This window comes from Protopterus annectens, chromosome 3.part0, assembly GCF_019279795.1.
Source record: "Protopterus annectens isolate FY-2018-M chromosome 3.part0, PAN1.0, whole genome shotgun sequence".
Taxonomy (NCBI): domain Eukaryota; kingdom Metazoa; phylum Chordata; order Ceratodontiformes; family Protopteridae; genus Protopterus; species Protopterus annectens.
This window is the reverse complement of record NC_056731.1, coordinates 1,201,873,220-1,201,894,246: the sequence shown is the minus strand read 5'-3', so window position 1 is coordinate 1,201,894,246 and position 21,027 is coordinate 1,201,873,220.

The following is a 21,027-nucleotide window of genomic DNA, read 5'->3' as shown; positions in this document are numbered from 1 at the left end:
TTTAACACAGATTATTAAGCTGCTGTTAAGTAGATTTTCAAAAACACTTAAATAAATGTTTCATTTTCTATGCCTTCTAAAATAAGACATTTACTTACTACAAGAAACTGTATCATTTAAACTCATTATAACTGACATATTTTATGAATTATAACATAGATATTTAAGTAATTATATAAAATAACTCACATTTAGATGTTAAAGAGTTCATTGTCCTTCACATAGTCGCATATGTATCATTTCTATTTCCTGGTAGAGTGTCATTGCTGAATCTGTGATGTGTCAGTGTGATATCTAGGACAAAGGTGAGACTAGCTGCTTTCAGCTTCTCTGTGAGAATTCTGAGAGTTGAAGCTTTTGAAGTAGCTCATGGACACTGTGCATGAGACAGCCCACATCCCAGATTGTCTCTCTTAACATTTTGGCGGGAAACTTATTAAAAACTAGTGACAAACATTCATTTAGCAGTGTAAATGCATCTAAACATGACAAAACCTTCACAATGTATTTTACAGGTTATTACAGCCTCTACGTAAGTGAAATTAAGCCCAAAATTATTAATAAGTAATAAAACTCAATATTTTTGTCCCAACTCAATTTTTATGCAAATCTTATTATTTACTGTGTCTATATGATCAAAAGCATTTTTATATATTAATAAAGAAAAGAAAAAGAGAGTAGAAAGCAAAAGGGTGTAAGGCAGAAATAAAAAAAAATGTAAGAGAAAGCTATAAGAAGTATATACAATGGAATATTACTTACTGTTTATATTAATAGAGTTAAAAATAAAACATATTATTTACTATTATTTAGTTCTAATTATTATTAGTTAAAGCATGACAGATTATTTACAAACAAGCATAAGCAGTGTAATCAAGAAAGTATAATTAGGAATAGCATTTGAAGAACATATAAACTTTTACAAGGAATAAATATGTTATTATTCTATTAATCATATTTTCATTACTCTTCTCTCCCTGCCCTCCCCCACCCTTTACCCACTACATAATCTAAATAGAATGTCATTGTTTAAACAAAGAAAAGAAGAAAAGGAGAAGAAAAAAAAGATAAAGAAAAAAAATGTATCAAATTACTGACCTTACTTCTCCTTTTCAGAAAGAGAAACAAGTTGAATCACAACTTGCCATTAAATCTCCAGATATTTTGACTAGTTATGAAACAAAACATTTCTTTGCACACAGAGAATAACTTTGATTAAATCTTTTTCAAAATATTTGTTGCTTCTTGGAAATGCAGGAACTATATTTAAAAAGATTAATAATGAAATAAAATGATGAGAGAAAAAAACATAGAACAGATCATTTGTTTTTAGTCTCTTCTTCTTCTCTGAAGTCTTCCACGAAGTTTCATTTGCCAGTCTCTTTAATGAAGGACTAGCCCATTCCATTTCTTCTATTTTATCCAAAATCTTATTTTATTGATAAACAGTAAGGCAGAGTCTAAGTCATCGAAAATTTTAGGACCATCAGGAAGGAAGATTTTAAGCTTGGCAGGAAACAGAAGGTATGTTTTAAACTGTGCTTTTTAAGCTCCCTTATTAGTGGCAGAAAAACTTTTCTTTTAGCTATTACCATGGAAGAATAGTCATTGTCAAAACGCACAGTTGTCTCATTAATCTTAACAGGAGCTTTAGCCCAAGCAGATTTAAGAACCATCTCTTTATCAAAAGATGATAGAAATCTAACTATAACTGATCTAGGATAGTTTTTGTTAGAGTTAGTATTAGTTATAGATCTATGTGCTCTTCGATACCAAAAGAGAATGCTTCTGGTAAGTCTAAAGTTTTAGGGAGCCATGTTGTTAAAAAATAAGTAATATTGTTACCTTCAATATTTTCTGGCAGTCCAAAAATCCTAATGTTATTGCGCCTAGATCTATTTTCCAGGTCATCCAGCTTTGTTTGTAAATGTGTATTTTGTTTCAGCAGAAACTCAATGTTGATTTCTTCTTCTTGTATTCTATTTTCCATGTCATTCACAGCTTCTTCTATGCCTGTCATCTGGATCTTCTGTTGTTGCAGGTCTATATGTAACAAGTCTATTTGTTTTGTAGTTTTTCTATGAAGGTGTCTATTTTAGTATCCATTTTATCCATCTTAGCAGTAAGTTGCTGGATTATAATTATCAGAGACTGAAGTTCTTTCTTGATGCTGGAGTCTTGAGAATTTGTCTTACTGGAACTCATTTCAGACTGATAAACTGACAGGAAAATTTCCAAAGTGATTTCTGACAGGAATATTGTTAAGATTTCCTTTCTTTTTTAAATATAGTTCAAGAACTATATAAAACAAACATATTTAGAAAGAAAATTACTTCAAAAATTAATTTTTTAAGTAATTAATTCCTGTCAGTGTAATGAAATTGGTGGAGCTGAAGAAATCTGCTGCTATCCTGTGTTCATCCTTGGCCAAGCCCCGCTACTAAGCCTCAATCCTAATGTGTTTGTATATAATAAAGCTGCTTGAACTGAACCCACAACTGTTTGTCTGTTTTATCTTGATCAGACAAGAGACACTGGTGGCAGACTCAACTATGATTACACAAATAATACATAAAAAAGGAGAAAAACAAGAAAAAATTATCAGAAATACGCTATGTAAACTCAAAATAAAGCAATAAAAGATTAAAGTGCAAGTAAACATTTCACTAAGGTATTTAAAGATCAATATATAAATGAAGAAACCTAAAAAGGTATGCCCATAACATGTGCAGGTGGTGATGGAACCTTATGCCAAATGTGCCTAGACAAAATGGAGACTGATAGAGGTATGATAAGCATTAAACAGAAGATGACCACTTAAGCACAACCATTATATCTACACATGCACACACACACACACGCACACACACAGACACACACACACACACACACGCACACACACACACACACACACACACACACACACACACACACACACATATCTATATCTACACACACACACACACACACACACATATATATATATATATATATATATATATATATATATATATATATAGATATATAGATATATAGATATATACATACATACACATATATACACACATATGTATGCATGTAAATATATATATATATATATATATATATATATATATATATATATATATATATATATATATATATATACATACAGATCTACTTTCAATACCCAAATTGCTATACTACTGAACCTCAAAACATTGAGAAGAAAACACAGAAGTCTCAAAACTCTGAAATTCAACAACACCAAATGTCAGAATATCGAAACATAGAAAGGGAGAGCTATACCCTATGTAAACTAATGGCATAGTGAATTCGGATTCATTGTAAAAGTATTTGTTGCAGTTTGCTGAAATGTGTTTAAACATAGAAACAGCAAGTGGTTTGTTTCTCTTTAAGGGTTTGTAGAACATATGTGGTGCAATATGGCAAATTTTATGTACTGTGGTTATGTTGTCTGTAGGTAAGGTCATTTTAGTTTGAAGTAGAAAATCAAAAAAAAAGAAGTTGTTATAATTGCAGGGCATGTGTTGCTGTAGGAAGCAGGCATTAAAGAATGCTGGTATCTTGTCTAGAGATCACTACACTGTTCTCTTTTACTCAACATAGTGTGATCTCAGAGTTGGTATATAAAATTTGCAGGGGTGTGGAGGTGCAGCGGGCATAGCCCCTCTGCAACAGTGTTGAATTAAAAAGTGTATGTTATTTTTGGTTTTCAGTTTTGATATTTTGAGATTATGTGTTATTGAATTTCAGGGTTTTGAGTGTTTGGTGTTTTCATCTTAATGTTTTGTGGGTTGGTATCATGGAAATTTGGGCTTTGAAAATAGACCCAAATATACACACACATTTAGATGTTAAAGAGTTCATTGTCCTTCACATAGTCATATGTATCATTTCTATTTCCTGGTAGAGTGTCATTGCTGAATCTGTGATGTGTCAGTGTGATATCTAGGACAAAGGTGAGACTAGCTGCTTTCAGCTTCTCTGTGAGAATTCTGAGAGTTGAAGCTTTTGAAGTAGCTCATGGACACTGTGCATGAGGCAGCCCACATCCCAGATTGTCTCTCTTAACATTTTATGGGAAACTTATTAAAAACTAGTGACAAACATTCATTTAGCAGTGTAAATGCATCTAAACATGACAAAACCTTCACAATGTATTTTACAGGTTATTACAGCCTCTACGTAAGTGAAATTAAGCCCAAAATTATTAATAAGTAATAAAACTCAATATTTTCGTTCCAACTCAATTTTATGCAAATCTTATTATTTACTGTGTCTATATGATCAAAAGCATTTTTATATATTAATAAAGAAAAGAAAAAGAGGGTAGAAAGCAAAAGGGTGTAAGGCAGAAATAAAAAAAAATGTAAGAGAAAGCTATAAGAAGTATATACAATGGAATATTACTTACTGTTTATATTAATAGAGTTAAAAATAAAACATATTATTTACTATTATTTAGTTCTAATTATTATTAGTTAAAGCATGACAGATTATTTACAAACAAGCATAAGCAGTGTAATCAAGAAAGTATAATTAGGAATAGCATTTGAAGAACATATAAACTTTTTACAAGGAATAAATATGTTATTATTCTATTAATAATATTTTCATTACTCTTCTCTCCCTGCCCTCCCCCACCCTTTACCCACTACATAATCTAAATAGAATGTCATTGTTTAAACAAAGAAAAGAAGAAAAGGAGAAGAAAAAAAAAAGATAAAGAAAAAAATGCATCAAATTACTGACCTTACTTCTCCTTTTCAGAAAGAGAAACAAGTTGAATCACAACTTGCCATTAAGTCTCCAGATATTTTGACTAGTTATGAAACAAAACATTTCTTTGCACACAGAGAATAACTTTGATTAAATCTTTTTCAAAATATTTGTTGCTTCTTGGAAATGCAGGAACTATATTTAAAAAGATTAATAATGAAATAAAATGATGAGAGAAAAAAAAAACATAGAACAGATCATTTGTTTTTTAGTCTCTTCTTCTTCTCTGAAGTCTTCCACGAAGTTTCATTTGCCAGTCTCTTTAATGAAGGACTAGCCCATTCCATTTCTTCTATTTTATCCAAAATCTTATTTTTTGATAAACAGTAAGGCAGAGTCTAAGTCATCGAAAATTTTAGGACCATCAGGAAGGAAGATTTTAAGCTTGGCAGGAAACAGAAGGTATGTTTTAAACTGTGCTTTTTAAGCTCCCTTATTAGTGGCAGAAAAACTTTTCTTTTAGCTATTACCATGGAAGAATAGTCATTGTCAAAACGCACAGTTGTCTCATTAATCTTAACAGGAGCTTTAGCCCAAGCAGATTTAAGAACCATCTCTTTATCAAAAGATGATAGAAATCTAACTATAACTGATCTAGGATAGTTTTTGTTAGAGTTAGTATTAGTTATAGATCTATGTGCTCTTCGATACCAAAAGAGAATGCTTCTGGTAAGTCTAAAGTTTTAGGGAGCCATGTTGTTAAAAAATAAGTAATATTGTTACCTTCAATATTTTCTGGCAGTCCAAAAATCCTAATGTTATTGCGCCTAGATCTATTTTCCAGGTCATCCAGCTTTGTTTGTAAATGTGTATTTTGTTTCAGCAGAAACTCAATGTTGATTTCTTCTTCTTGTATTCTATTTTCCATGTCATTCACAGCTTCTTCTATGCCTGTCATCTGGATCTTCTGTTGTTGCAGGTCTATATGTAACAAGTCTATTTGTTTTGTAGTTTTTTTATGAAGGTGTCTATTTTAGTATCCATTTTATCCATCTTAGCAGTAAGTTGCTGGATTATAATTATCAGAGACTGAAGTTCTTTCTTGATGCTGGAGTCTTGAGAATTTGTCTTACTGGAACTCATTTCAGACTGATAAACTGACAGGAAAATTTCCAAAGTGATTTCTGACAGGAATATTGTTAAGATTTCCTTTCTTTTTTAAATATAGTTCAAGAACTATATAAAACAAACATATTTAGAAAGAAAATTACTTCAAAAATTAATTTTTTAAGTAATTAATTCCTGTCAGTGTAATGAAATTGGTGGAGCTGAAGAAATCTGCTGCTATCCTGTGTTCATCCTTGGCCACGCCCCGCTACTAAGCCTCAATCCTAATGTGTTTGTATATAATAAAGCTGCTTGAACTGAACCCACAACTGTTTGTCTGTTTTATCTTGATCAGACAAGAGACACTGGTGGCAGACTCAACTATGATTACACAAATAATACATAAAAATGGAGAAAAACAAGAAAAAAATATCAGAAATACACTATGTAAACTCAAAATAAAGCAATAATAGATTAAAGTGCAAGTAAACATTTCACTAAGGTATTTAAAGATCAATATATAAATGAAGAAACCTAAAAAGGTATGCCCATAACATGTGCAGGTGGTGATGGAACCTTATGCCAAATGTGCCTAGACAAAATGGAGACTGATAGAGGTATGATAAGCATTAAACAGAAGATGACCACTTAAGCACAACCATTATATCTACACATGCACACACACACACACACACACACACACAGACACACAGACACACACACACACACACACACGCACACACACACAGACACAAACACACACACACACACACACACACACATATATATATCTACACACACACACACACATAAATATAAATAAATATATATATATATATATATATATATATATATATATATATGTAGATATATAGATATATACATACATACACATATATACACACATATGTATGTAAGTAAATATACATATATATATATATATATATATATATATATATATATATATATATATATATATATATATATATATACATACAGATCTACTTTCAATACCCAAATTGCCATAATACTCAACCTCAAAACATTCAGACAAAAACACAGAAATCTCAAACTCCTGAAATTCAACAGCACCGAATGCCAGAATATCAAAACATAGAAAGGGAGAGCTATACCCTATGTAAACTAATGGCATAGTGAATTCGGATTCATTGTAAAAGTATTTGTTGCAGTTTGCTGAAATGTGTTTAAAAATAGAAACAGCAAGTGGTTTGTTTCTCTTTAAGGGTTTGTAGAACATATGTGGTGCAATATGGCAAATTTTATGTACTGTGGTTATGTTGTCTGTAGGTAAGGTCATTTTAGTTTGAAGTAGAAAATCAAAAAAAAAGAAGTTGTTATAATTGCAGGGCATGTGTTGCTGTAGGAAGCAGGCATTAAAGAATGCTGGTATCTTGTCTAGAGATCACTACACTGTTCTCTTTTACTCAACATAGTGTGATCTCAGAGTTGGTATATAAAATTTGCAGGGGGGTGTGGGAGGTGCAGCGGGGCATAGCCCCTCTGCAACATTGTTGAATTAAAAAGTGTATGTTATTTTTGGTTTTTCAGTTTTGATATTTTGAGATTATGTGTTATTGAATTTCAGGGTTTTGAGTGTTTGGTGTTTTCATCTTAATGTTTTGTGGGTTGGTATCATGGAAATTTGGGCTTTGAAAATAGACCCAAATATACACACACATAAATGGTATACCTAGAGCATGAACAGTAGACACTCTGAGGATGTTTTTCCCATTCTGCCTCCACATCTATCACAGCACTTGTCTCAATGAGTGGTGGTTTGGTAGCAGGAAAACCCCCAGTTGCTCTCTTTTCATGTGCAACAGCCCTGGTTCTACTGGTTATATTTTTAATTATGTCACTGGCATAATGTTTGGTAGTCTTGTAGGTATGTCCATGACCACCCACAGCATTCACATCATCAACCTCCTGCTGCCAGAAACAGTCATGGAAGGGCCTGTCAGCTAACATTTTCACTAAGATGCATGAACCATGTAGACAGAGGGCAGGGTCTGACAATTACCTCATTCTTAGCATCTGAAAATGCAGGTTTACATGGAATGGCTGATTTGGGTGCCATATCCCTGTATTGAAGTAAAAAAGGCTATCAGACAGATCGACAGGGATTGTATGCTTACAAGCTGATCTGCACTGTGCAGAAAACAAATAATTATGCAAGCACCACTGTTAAAAAATTGTTAATGATTATATATGGATAAGGATATGTGACAAATACCTGAAACCCCCCAATAACACAACATCATAAGGGGAACAATTAATTATGTCCAGAATATAGAACTAGATTAGCAATGAAACAGTTTATAAAATGACACTTTAACATAAAATAAAGCTTGCCAAGTCAGACATGCATCAACAATACTCAGGAAATATGGCCCGAACACAATTCGTATGAAAAACAAGTCAATGATCATTGTAATAGCAATGGTTAAACTTTCATTACAAAATGAATATTGTGAAGTTTTGACAGAATTAATTTCTGTAATAAAAAAGCAAGACTTTCTACAGTAACTACATCACCAGCAACTACAATGGCATTAACACAACCTCCACAATGGAAAAAAAGTGTGTCAGGCATATACAGCACCCTTATCATAGAGCATTTTTAGAAATGTCACTTTATCACATGATAAGCTTCTCAAAAATTGCAGGCATCTCCTTCTGGTGTCTGAATCAATTTCACAGCATTGTACCTGTGATACAGACTCTAGATCTCAGAGCAAATCAGATGATGTTCCTGTTGAATGACATGTCTAAGAACTTATTCCCATTCCTGATGATGTCCCAGATGGCCCTGAAGTTGAACATTCATTAAAGACAGTCCCTATTGCTAAACCCAGTAATAATTTTTATGTCATATGACCAGGTCGTATTTTTAGACCTAGTCTAAAATACACAGCAACCTGAACATGATTGTTATATTTGTATTTAGTTCTGTATGATTGCATGTCAAAGAATTTGTTCTGTATAACTGCATGCCAAAGGATCATTTCTGTACAACTGCATGTCAATGAATGTTGTGATTTTCAGTGCATGACTTATTTCTCAAAGAGGAAAGATGTAGAGCAGAGCATGTGTTGTAACTTTAAGAAGCATTTCAAAGTGAGGGCACATGCATATAAACAGAGAGCATGTGCAGGCAGCAGTACCATTTTGAGAGAACAGCCAGAGTGTTAACATGTATGAGTGCAGTAGTCAGTCTGTTTATAAGTTTATTTAAGTTTAATTTACTAAGCCTTAATCCTGATGTGTTTGTATATAATAAAGCTGCATGAACTGAACCCACAACTGTTTATCTGTTTTATCTTGATCAGACAAGAGACACTGGTGGCAGACTCAACTATGATTACACAAATAATACATAAAAAAGGAGAAAAACAAGAAAAAATGATCAGAAATACGCTATGTAAACTCAAAATAAGGCAATAATAGATTAAAGTGCAAGTAAACATTTCACTAAGGTATTTAAAGATCAATATATAAATGAAGAAACCTAAAAAGGTATGCCCATAACATGTGCAGGTGGTGATGGAACCTTATGCCAAATGTGCCTAGACAAAATGGAGACTGATAGAGGCATGATAAGCATTAAACAGAAGATGACCACTTAAGCATAACCATTATATCTACACATGCACACACACACACACACACACACACACAGGCACAAACACACACACACACACACACACACACACACACACATATATATATATCTACACACACACACACACACACACACACACACACACACACACACACACGCACACAGATATACACACACATATATATATATATATATATATATATATATATATATATATACATACATACACATATATACACACATATGTATGTATATATATATATATATATATATATATATATATATATATATATATATATATACATACAGATCTACTTTCAATACCCAAATTGCCATAATACTCAACCTCACAACATTGAGACAAAAACACAGAAATCTCAAACTCCTGAAATTCAACAGCTATACCCTATGTAAACTAATGTCATAGTGAATTCGGATTCATTGTAAAAGTATTTGTTGCAGTTTGCTGAAATGTGTTTAAACATAGAAACAGCAAGTGGTTTGTTTCTCTTTAAGGGTTTGTAGTACATATGTAGTGCAATATGGCAAATTTTATGTACTGTAGTTATGTTGTCTGTAGGTAAGGTCATTTTAGTTTGAAATAGAAAATCAAAAAAAAAAGAAGTTGTTATAATTGCAGCGCATGTGTTGCTGTAGGAAGCAGGCATTAAAGAATGCGGGTATCTTGTCTAGAGGCCACTACACTGTTCTCTTTTACTCAACATAGTGTGATCTCAGAGTTGGTATATTAAATTTGCAGGGGGGTGTGGGAGGTGCAGGGGGGCATAGCCCCTCTGCAACATTGTTGAATTAAAAACTGTATGTTATTTTTGGTTTTTCAGTTTTGATATTTTGGGATTATGTGTTATTGAATTTCAGGGTTTTGAGTGTTTGGTGTTTTCATCTCAATGTTTTGTGCGTTGGTATCATGGCAATTTGGGCTTTGAAAATAGACCCAAATATACACACACATAAATGGCATACCTAGAGCATGAACAGTAGACACTTTGCGGATGGTTTTCCCATTCTGCCTCCACATCTATCACAGCACTTGTCTCAATGAGTGGTGGTTTGGTAGCAGGGAAACCCCCAGTTGCTCTCTTTTCATGTGCAACAGCCCTGGTTCTACTGGTTATATTTTTAATTATGTCACTGGCATAATGTTTGGTTGTCTTGTAGGTATGTCCATGACCACCCACAGCATTCACATCATCAACCTCCTGCTGCCAGACATAGTCATGGAAGGGCCTGTCAGCTAACATTTTCACTAAGATGCATGAACCATGTAGACAGAGGGCAGGGCCTGACAATTACCTCAATCTTAGCATCTGAAAATGCAGGTTTACATGGAATGGCTGATTTGGGTGCCATATCCCTGTATTGAAGTAAAAAAGGCTATCAGACAGATCAGCAGGGATTGTATGCTTACAAGCTGATCTACACTGTGCAGAAAACAAATAATTATGCAAGCACCACTGTTAAAAATTGTTATTTATTATATATGGATAAGGATATGTGACAAATACCTGAAAACCCCCAATAACACAACATCATAAGGGGAACAATTAATTATGTCCAGAATATAGAACTAGATTAGTAATGAAATAGTTTATGAAATGACACTTTAACATAAAATAAAGCTTGCCAAGTCAGACATGCATCAACAATACTCAGGAAATATGGCCCGAACACAATTCGTATGCAAAACAAGTCAATGATCATTGTAATAGCAATGGTTAAACTTTCATTACAAAATGAATATTGTGAAGTTTTGACAGAATTAATTTCTGTAATAAAAAAGCAAGACTCTCTACAGTAACTACATCACCAGCAACTACAATGGCATTAACTCAACCTCCACAATGGAAAAAAAGTGTGTCAGGCATATACAGCACCCTTATCATAGAGCATTTTTGGAAATGTCACTTTATCACATGATAAGCTTCTCAAGCTAGTAATAGGATAACATCCTCAGGGAAATGGTTCTAGAAACCCATGAAATAGAGGTAGAGGATCATTGCATAGCCATGTGTTATACCTTCATTACAAACACATCTGTGCAGGTATCATACAATTTGCTAGGATAACATACTACAATCATGCTGTAAGCAGTAGTTTTAAAATACATAGCATACCCTGAAAAGAACCTTAATGCAGTTTTCTCAAAAGAGTGTAAATGCAGCAAGTCTAATTAGGCAAATAGCAGTATTTTTGTTTTGAATCACTTTAGAATCCAAACAGTCTTTCTTAGTACTATAAAAGTTCCTTAGTCCAAGACTGGCCTTGTATCATGTAGATTACCCTTTCTGGACATGTGGAATATGCAATTCAGGTGTCAGCTCATTATCATTCATGAATCACTCAATGTGCTTCAGGTGCAGGGCAGGTAAATATGGTATGAGGGCTTACATAATGTTGTGACCATGCCATAGCAGTACAAGAGGAACTATTCAGAACTGTGGCTAGCTAACAGCTTACAAGTGTGACTCATTAACAGTAGTGTATGGCTAAGGAATTCCTGCTCATGGGAAGTATACTTACAAAGAGTGTGTCCGAGAGAATAGGATTGCAGAAAAGTTTTTTATTATATTTACTGACTTAGGAGGCAACCTTTATACCACCTTTATTAAAACACAGTTAAACGATAACAGTCTCTCTGAGTAAACAGTGTCTGTAACCTGTATCAAGTATATACAACTTAAACATACAAACAGAAAATGTCAAAATTATTGCAAATCATAATGCAATCATATTACAAATGCTCCAAAAAGTAGTAATGTTCACAAAAGAAAGGGAAGAACATACTCTTACATTGCAGATATTTATTTGTACTCTGACATGCTTCAGTAGCAAAACATCTGGAAATATCCAGTTTAAGCAAACTTCTGCTGGCAAACAATTTATCCCTAAATTAAAAATGTAAGAATTACAAAGCTGAGTTTTTGTGCTCTACTTTCTCAACCTCATAATATTAATATTGACATGGCAAGCACTATTAATCTTTTCAGTAGTTAATGCCATGGTTTCTACCTGTATGAAATTAGGGTTCCTTAATGTCAACATTTTAATGGTTTTAATGGCTCCATTTTCGATTACATTTTTTGCATGACACTTGTTATTGCTAGTTGGTGATAGCCAGCAGTGAATATCAGTGACCATCAGGCAACTGCACAAGGCAAAAATCAAAAATTTAATCTGGCATGCCATCAGTAGCACAAATGAGGCTGTCACCAGTGTGCATCATGCAGCACTCTGGACAGTGCATGTTGCAGAAATTACATCTGTTATTGAACTTTCTCTGTGGTTCAACATGTTAATGTAATAATTTTCAGATTGTTTTACTAAGGGGATTAGGAAAAAAAGTATTGTCAGTGACTTTTTTGGTAATTGAAGATGAAGTACAATTGACAACTTGCAAACTGAAACTTACAATACAATTCTGTGTAATGAATGCTAAATAAGTAACTATACTTTGTGGGAAGTGTGTTAAGCACAGCAAGGATCATAGTTAAAGTACACTTGCATACGTGTAATATTACCAACATTTATTGGGATGAAGTATAACTCTTTACAATTAGCAGCATGTCAGTAAAGTATGTATGGCCCTACCTCAACATGTGTTACAAACTAAATAATTGCCTCAAAATACAAGTTCAGTAACATAAATCAAAGTCCAACACATAAAGTCTTACCAGAATTATGTCCATCTCCAGTCATGTTCAAATTTTTATACCTCAATTTACAATCAGAAAACATTATTTCAACTGTGACATTCACAAATCATATGCAGCATACAACAGTTTAGTTTCTTTTTTAGTCACTGGTTTGATTCCCAGGTGTTATCAATTTTAGTATATAAAATGTATGTCTGCCAAGTCATGTCCAAATGTAAATACATTTATCTAATAACAACACTGACTGACTATTACCAATATAATTGAAAATGCCATGTCATATTTGTCACAAGAGTATAGACATGGTTACCATCCATCATACCACAGAGTATGGCCAGAGGTACCAATATTTTTTTACAAATGTAACTCAGATCTCATCATCAAAAAGCATTTGAGGTCACTGTGGAACATGTATAAATACACTAAACATCACAAATAACTCAAGTCCCACTGCCATGTTTCACACATGAAGTGCAGTTTGAAGAAATCATACCCGAGTTCTCTTCCATTCCATATGTGTGCTTTCTACAATGCAAATGCCATTTGCAGAGTTGTCTGTCATTGCACACAGGCTGGTACATGCAAGATCTGAATTGGCAACTATTTCCCTGCCGTTTTTCTAATATTCTTGAGAAGACATGGCAGGTAATGCTGATGGTGGTGCTCCATTTAGAATCTAAAGGTGGTGTCAGGGGGAGTCTTGGATTTATATTGGGCTCCTTGTAAAGGGCTATAGCTGTAAGCTTTTGCAGCAGCACTACATCAGGTCTCAGTACAAGGCTGAGGCTTGGAATAGCTTAGCCAAGGGTGTCACCAGTGCAACTGGCATTCCACATACTGGTGAACAAAGTTCTCACCATTATAGTGACATGAAAAGATGCAAGCATGGCCTCCTTTCCTAATAGAAGTAAGAGTTTAGAACTGCTGACACCCCTGAGTCATGTAAGTTAAGTGGTCCATCACCAGCTAATACAATACTATCATATAACAAGACATAAATGTTGTCATTCCATATTTTTTCTGTCTTCTTTTCTCTACAGCTTTTGATGAGATTGAAAGGGATAGGGAGGTGCATCAGGAGAGATTGGCATGCCTCAGAGCGGACAGGGTAAATATGGCTCAGGCATGAATGCTGGCAATATCATCATACATCAACATTGTAATTCACTTTATCAGTTTGGAGGGAATCAATCCATATAAGCTTTATACACACACACACACACACACACACACACACACACACACACACACACACACACACACACACACACACACACACAAAGACACACACACACAGAAAGACACACACACACAGAAAGACACACACAAACCGAGTAGGCATACTTTACATATCTAGCAGGCTTACATGATAGTTCAAATAACTCCTGATTATTGCATTAGGAAATGTGTAAAGCAACATAGCTGTGTGTGGATTCAAACCCAAGTAGCAGCAATTAGTTTCTATTACATGATATAAAATCAGTGTTATGCAATCAGGAATAATAGAATTTCAATATCTGCAAATGAGTATTTCTTTAAATGGAACACGTATATGATACATGGAAAGATAAAAAAAATAATTACCTAATGTCTGTAATAGCAATGAGATTGTTGCGTCTTTTAAGTCATGTGTATGATTTTACATTTATTTATTTATTTACATTTGATAACCAGGTAGTAGCTGAATGGGCCCGAAACCTGTTTTCAGTGGAGACCCAGGGAGAAAAGCTCCAAGGAAAATTACATAATTATACATTTGTACATATGGCAATTACAATAGGACTGCAAACACAATTTCCTTCACATTGTATCTATGAGCATATAATAATGGTAGTACAATAAAGTTATATTATTCATACAAACAAAACAAAAATATATATTTGTTATATATATATATATATATATATATATATATATAGTTTTATATATATATATATATATATATATATATATATATATATATATATATATATACCTAAAATTCAAAACACCTAAAACCCATTTGATCAAAACTCATAACACTGACACATGATATTAAAAGCATTATGCCCTTTTCCCCACTGTAGCGCGATCCTGGAGTTCGTATATATAGTTAAGCTGGCACAGCCCCCCACAAGGGGGGGGTGGGGGGCATAGCCCCCACATGCTTCATACATTTCAAACATACACATAGATACTTATAACTGAAATGACTAACTCTTTGCAGAAAACAATATTTATGTAAACTATGGGGGGGGGGGTTGTGCCCCCCACACCCCTCTAACTTGGCCAGATCAAGTTAGGCTGTATGAACCACCTTGGCTTCATTCACAGTTCTGGTGACTGACTCAAAATAGTTGACCAAGTTGAGCAGGCATGATCTAGCCTTCAGAAAACCAAACTGTGTGGGACCCAGAGTTTGGAGATTCCCTATATCCTTGTTTATTAGATCCATGATGATGCGTTCCATAGCTTTGCATATCAGACTCATCAGGCTAATGGGGCGATAGTTCCCAGGGTCTGTAGTCCCTCCTCTTTTGTGGAGAGGGATGACTGCAGCAGTGCACCATTTGGCAGGGACAAAGCCTGAGATGAGGCTGTGACTGAACAGGCACCCAGGTGAAGTGCCAATTCACTCTGTAGTTCATGTAAAACACAGCCAGGGATATTGTCAGGTCCCATAGAAGCTGTAATCTTGGCCTTGGACAGTGCTGTTTTAACCTGTGCAGCAGTAATACTGGGTGCCTGGCAATCTACTGGTATTGTTTATTTATTTATTTTATTTTATTTATTTTATTTTACATTTGTTGACCGGGCTAGTCTAACTGGATATATGTCCATTTTCAATAGAGGCCTGGGGAGATAAGCTCCAAGGAAGTAAAAATATAATCACATTATACAAAGATTAATTTGAATGTTAAACATTTCAAGAGAAAAAAAAACAGGGAGTAATAACAGTGGTAGTTTGTTCATAGAATAGTGCTAAATATACAAATATACTTATACAAAGCAAAATGTAGTTGCAATACAACAAATGTATTTGCAATACAACATGTAAAAAGATAGTAGCTGAGTTAGATAAATATGTTGGTAAACAGGTTGACATAGAGAAGGAAAACAAAAATTAGGAGCTGTAATAATCAGTATAAAAGTTAATAACTAGTCTGCTTAAAGAAATTAAGAGGATATAAGTAAAAAAAAAATAGAAGGTCACGGTCAGTTTGGTAAGAAAAGGAACAAGAATAATTGAGAAGAAGAGAGTAGGTAGATCCAAGTAAGAAAGGTGGTAGATCAGTCAGGTTTGGTACAGGGGCACAATCAGTGTGTTCTAAGAAAAAGTTTCAGTTTGTTTTTAAAGAGTGATATAGAGGGAATTGAGGAAAGTTCGCTAGGAAGAAGGTTCCAGGATTTTCCAACAGCATTAGAGAAAGGTGAGTCCCCAGCCCAGTTGTTTGACTTACAAATATTTACTAGAAGTCTATGTGATGAGCGTAAGGTCTTTAGATTGTTGTAGGGGATAATGAGTGTAGATAGTATAGGGGTATTGGTAGGATGGTAAAGGGTTTTGTGGGCAATGGTAAGTTGGTGGAATTTAAGCTGATTTTGTAATTCAAGCCATCCTAGTTGCTTCAAGTTAGTACAGTGGTGGGTTCTAAAAGGTTTACCTGTAGCAAATCTGGCTATGCTATTGTAGGCATTTTCCATTTTATTAAGGTTGTTTTTAGAGAGATTGGTGTATATGGGTGAGGCATAGAGGAGAGTAGAAATTAGGTGAGTGTGAGCAATAGTTATTCTTGCTGCAGGAGAGAGAAAGGGTTTGATCCTGTAGAGAGAGCCCAGTTTTCTATTAACAGATTTTAAGGTATTATTAATATGGGTGTCAAAGTTAAGGTTGTTATCTATGGTGATACCAAGTAGTTTGGTAGTTGGGTCTGGGGATATAGAAGTACTGTTATTGGATGTTACTGTGAAGTCTATTGGGGGGGACTTACAAGTAGGAGTGAAAAGGAAAAGTTTAGTTTTTTGGGGGATTTAGAAGGAGACAGCATTGAGTAAACCATAGTTCAACTTTGTTAAAGACCTTTTGGGTAAGGGAGTAAAGTTCAGATATTGATATGGCTGAGCATATAAGTGTTGAATCATCTGCATATTGTGTGCATGTAGCTTGGGGGATTGCTAGGTGAAGGTCGTTGATAAATATAGAAAATAGGAGAGGTCCTAATATGGATCCTTGGGGGACCCCTATGTTGATGGGTAGATGGGTGGATAAAATATTGTGCCATAGCACGGCATGTTGTCTGTTATCCAGATAGGATTGGAACCATTTTATAGCTAATGCATCTAGTGACAGAGAGTTAAGGATTTTTATAAGTAACTGGTGATTTACCATATCAAACGCCTTAGACAGATCTATAAACAGTGCAGAGGAAAGTAAGTTATTATGGATTAGATGGTCTAGCAATTGTTTATGGATGCATTTTTCCATGATCTTTGCTAGGGGAGACAGTAGGGCTGTGGGACGGTAATTGGAGAATTCAGTGGATTTACCACCCTTATAAAGGGGGATAATATGGGAGACCTTCCATATGCTAAGGATGTGTCCTTCTGTGATTGTTCTATTGATAAGAATGGAAATGGGGTAAGCAATAGATTTGGCTGCCTTTTGTATGTATTCAGTGGGTATTTGGTCAGCTGAAGGGGTGCATGGTTTAAGTTTTTGGATGAGGGCAAGAATATATGCAGTTGGGACTGGTTGGACGAGAAATGGAGGGGGTGGGTCAGTGATATAGTTGGATATAGGTAAGTCTTAAGTGGATAGCTGACTGGCAAGGTTTTGAATGGCCTCAGTGAAATAGGTATTAAAGGTATTAGCAGTCTGTTTAGGATTCTCTTGGTCTGTGCCTTGTGGGTTTGGTGTGATGGATTGACCTGGGTGTAATAATTGATTAATACTTGCCCAGAATTTTTGTGGTTGATTATGTTGGGTCTGTTGGAATTGTAGGTAGTAGTTTCTTTTGTCAGATAGTACTGCTTTTTTAGTTTCATTTCTTAGTTGCCTGAAGTTTTGTTGATCTACTGGTTTTTAGTTGATCGAGATTTGTTCCAGTATTTATTTCTGAGTTTGATTATTTGCCTGGTTTCTTTTGAAAGCCATGGGGCAGATTTAGTTCTCATTCTTATAGAGCTCATTTGGGCATGGTGGTCTAGAATGGCTAAGAAGTTAGAGTTAACGTTATTTACAGCTTCCTCCAGTGGGAGGTATTTTAAGGGAGACCAGTTACATGCTCTTAGTTCCCTTTGGAATAGATCAGGGTTGAAGTTTTTCTTGGTTCTAATTGTTCTAGATATGGTTTGGTTAGTTAGATTGGTTTTCTGCCTGATGATGTAGGTTAATGAGTGGTCACTTACATCATCAGGGAGGGCACCAGATTCATATGGCTGGAGATGACTGTTTATGAGAATCCAATCTAAGGTACTTTCTTTCTTATTAGGCTTGTTTATCCTGGTAGGGGAGGTAATGGCTTGTGAAAACCCAAAAAGGTTGATATGGCTTATAGGGTGGCAGCTGCTCAAACATTTCCAATCAGTGTTAAAATCACCTAGGATTATGGTTTCTTGAAGCAGAGTTTGAGATAGCCAACAGAGGAAATTCTCTATTGTGGCAATGTTATTACCAGGAGGAAGATATGTACAGATAATATAGATGGATTTGAATTTGTTAAGTTGAAGCTTGGTAATAAGAATTTCAGCGTTGGGGACTTGAGGTGGTATATAGTCAAAGGTAGTAATCTGTAGGCTGGATTTAAAAAGGATAGCTACACTGCCACCCTTTTTGGTTGTGCGGTCAAGTCACAAAATATTGTAACCAGATGGGATGACTTCATTGTCTTTAGTTGAAGGTTTTAACCAAGTTTCTGTTAAACAAAGAATGTCAAAGGAGTAGACTTCTAAGAGAGCATGGAGTTGTGCAACTTTGTTATTAAGGCTACGTATGTTGAGGTGAGCTAATATCAGTGAGTTAAGTAGTTTAGTAAAAGAATGGAAAGGATGGGTGTCAGGGTTGTGGAGTTGAGTGGAAGTAGTAGTTATAGTGCCTGGGTTTGGATGAATGTCATCATCTTTCAAAAAGAGGCGTAGTGCTTGAGGTCTAAGATTTGGGAACTTATATAGAGTTAGAGACTTTCTGGGCTTGGGACAGTCATATCTAATGTGGGTGGGTAATCCTATGTAATTTTGCTGGTAGATAGCTAGGTGTGGATGTTATGTTAACATGGTTAGTGAGAATAGGTAGAGAAGGAGAGGTAGATAGTGTGTTGGGGTGGAGAATGTGTGGATATATTGGGTGTTCATAGGAGGGTAGCAGGTAAGCTAAAGTTAGGGGTGGTAGAAGTGTAAATATGAGTAACCTCTGTAAGAGGGTTGAGGAGGATAGTGTATGCATCTGGCAGGGTAAGTTGTTAGGTTCTAGTTATAGGTCTGGAGGTATGTTAAGTGTGTAAGGAAATAGGTGTAGGGTGTGGTCAGAGAGATTTGAAGTGGTAAGTGAAAGTAGAGAGAATTGGTGTTAATTAACAATGGGAGGTGCTATGATTAGTTTAAGAAGGAAAGGGTGTGGCTAGATGGTATAAGAGTAGGACCCCCGGGGGTGGGAATTGGGGGTAGGGTAGAGGAGCGGAGTGGGCCCGCAGGGTGAACAGATCGGGTAGAGAAAAGTAAAGGAGAATCTAGAGAATAAACTATCAGCAATGCTGATAGCTGAAGGTAAGTAACTGAGTCAGGAGTGGAAAAGATCAGAGGTTTATCAGAAGTCTATGAGATTAAAAAAGAGAACATTTGAGAGTATACAGTTGAAGTAAAGGGTGAGTGAGAAAATAGGAGCATGTCTAAGACCTAAGGGATATTAGTGTAATTACAAAGGAAAATACAGGAGGATAAAGCAAGAGATAAGGGTTGGGATGAGGGTGCCACCTAGTGGGGAGATCTAGTATTGCAGGTAAGTATGTAGGGAGCTAGCTGGTTTAGAACCAGGGACGGAGTGATAGCAAGTAAAGAGGGGTTCAATAAGAAGTAGAGGAGGTTAGTTGGATACAGGGTAGATAGGAGGTGGGAGTAAAGGCTGCTGGCTGTTCAGGCTCGTAGCTTACTTTATAACCCCTGAAGCAAGTAGTATAAAGTAGTCAGTTTTACAATCGGGACTTAGTCAACCATGTACTTTCTTGCTTCCTTGAGAGAGATTGCAGGGCAAAAAAAGGCTGTTTAGATGAGAACGCTGAAATGGATAGGGTCCTTTGTCACCAGGAAGGCTCTTAGAGACTATCAGGAACAACACAGTGGAAATTTGGGTACTTTGGGGAGAAAGAGAAGATAAATGTAGAGGGGCGAAAAGTGTTAGCACGTATCAAGCAGTAATGGCAATTAACAAATAATTAGCTTGCATAAAGACCATTGTGACTGGTCCTTTGAGGGGGGAGACAGGGCTAAAGTTGCCACTGAATCTGTTGGCCACTATATTGGCAATATCTGTTGGCTTGGTATAGGAGGCACCATTGTGCAGTAGCTCAGAGCAAATCTGGGTATTGCCATGGAGATTGTCTACATAACTATAGAAGGCATTGTGGTTGCCTTTACTATCTGCTGCAATTCTGTTTTCGTAGCTAGCTTTAGAGGATTTGATGAGGGAACTCAACTTTTTGTTAAGGCTGATAAGGGAGTTTTTCCAGTCTTGAGACTTCACCTTATTCTGCACCAGTTTCCTCCTTCTGTTGTTGAGTTAGTTTATGCCAGGGGACCACCAGATTAGCTTCTTTTTTTTGGAAGAGAGAGTCTTGGTTCTATCGGGTATGGTGAGATCCATGCATTTGTGTATGTGTTTGTACAGTGCACTGGTGTATGATACAGCAG